Source organism: Ochlerotatus camptorhynchus, unplaced genomic scaffold (genome assembly GCF_037179485.1).
Source record: "Ochlerotatus camptorhynchus isolate MF236.1 unplaced genomic scaffold, CSIRO-AGI_Acam_v1.1 ptg000391l, whole genome shotgun sequence".
In the NCBI taxonomy this organism is placed as follows: domain Eukaryota; kingdom Metazoa; phylum Arthropoda; class Insecta; order Diptera; family Culicidae; genus Ochlerotatus; species Ochlerotatus camptorhynchus.
Window position 1 is genome coordinate 22,192 of NW_027040878.1, and position 1,724 is coordinate 23,915.

Genomic DNA, 1,724 nt, shown 5'->3' on the forward strand with positions numbered 1-1,724 from the left:
ATGTTCCCGAATTTCTCAGTATTTTTAAAAATACCCTCAATTTGATTGGTAAATGAATTGCTTTTAATTTTCCCTATTTTGCCTTAAATCAATAATACTTCCAGAGTTTCTCTTGAAATCCCAGAAGTTTTCTTTGCTTCTCTGATGTTTCCTAAATATTCATTATTTCCTCACGCTTATAAAGTTTTCGGAGCATTTATAGAATTTTATTAATATCCTATAATCCCAGAAAAATTTCACGAAATGTTTACCGCTTGCTAGTTTGTTTTTGTGTGTCTTTACTATTGCAAAAAGTATCAAATGTTAATTAAAAAAAAAACCAGTTCTCGCGCTACCACAGGTCTCGGTGTCTTCAATGCACTTATTCCTTAGGATACAAGGATACCCCTTTCCCCACCAGATGCAAGGACGTGGCCAGGACAGCTCCTCTGGTCTGTTGGAGGGAGAAACATCCTTTATCTAAGAGGTAGTAATTATTCACAAATTACTATCTCACAGCAACGGATGAAGGAGGGTCTCCTTCTTAACAACAGTTTGGAGCTCGTACCACCTACGACATTGTGCATCCTTGTTTATGCTACACAGTTCGAAGAAGTAGTGTAAATTTCTGTTCAATATGATGCACATAAATGGAGCGTCGCATATCATATAAGTTTACATTATATATCATGTAAAGTTCTGACACATTTCATGCTACATTGCAAATATTGTATACATAAGCCCATCTTTGTAAACAACATTGTTTACAATTTTACATGAATGAATGTTTACATCACAATTAAAATTCAGAATTTTTATCTGTGTATGCTATGCTTCTAGTCAATGATTGGAGGCGAACCAGCCTAAGGCTGAAAGCCTCCTAAATAAAGCTAAATTAATTAATTAATTCTAGTCAATGACTACCCGCGACCATACACAACCGCAGCACTGATTAAAAGCTCATCCCTATTACTAAATAACTCTTTTTTGTGTTTTCAAACATCCTAAATAATTATGTTTTGAAGTACATATCATTTTTTATCATAGTTTCATAAATCTCGTTAGCATTAAAATAATCCAATCGCAGTAAAATATTTATTGGCAGCGGTGGGATTCGAACCCACGCCACCGAAGTGACTGGTGCCTTAAACCAGCGCCTTAGACCGCTCGGCCACGCTACCGTTGTGTTTCCCATTCATCACACATCCCATGAAAATTCCCATCAATCGACACAAATAAAAGAAACGCTGCCAATACCCCGATAAGAATGGCCCTCTATCTATCTACCGCCTGCGTGCTTGTCTGCTCTGTAAGCGATAGCCAGGAAGTCGGCAGTAGAAACGATCACCCACCAATAATCATACAGCCAAAGTGGTTGTTGTAGGGCGCATGCGTGTTTCAGTCAGCAAAAACCGATTCCGTGTTTTCTTATGCAGGGGACTTTTCGTAAACCACGTAAGGGACTAACTACGTAGTTTATGAACAACCCCCAATTTAGGATTTAAATTCATCGAACAGGCGGGAAATTATAATCTCTCACATGGAAATGATCATTCGACTGACTCTGGACCGAGATTCGAACTGTGATCGTTGCTTGCGGTTGGGGATGCATCTTCTTTGGTACGTGCCGCGCAAAATCCGGCACTCATTCTCGGGGATCGATTCGACGCACCTGCGCAGCAGCCTGTTGAGTCCTCCCCGTCGACCAAAAAAAAAACCCCCCGATAGAGCCGGAGCGAGCAAGC

The 1,724-nt window shown here is 39.8% G+C and overlaps 1 non-coding gene across 1 annotated transcript; it reads right to left on the reverse strand.

Moving 5' to 3' along the window:
* Positions 1 to 1,078: 1,078 nt before the first annotated feature.
* On the reverse strand, positions 1,079 to 1,160 carry TRNAL-AAG (transfer RNA leucine (anticodon AAG)). Its single transcript has one exon. It is a non-coding gene; the product is annotated as a tRNA-Leu (tRNA).
* Positions 1,161 to 1,724: the final 564 nt, after the last annotated feature.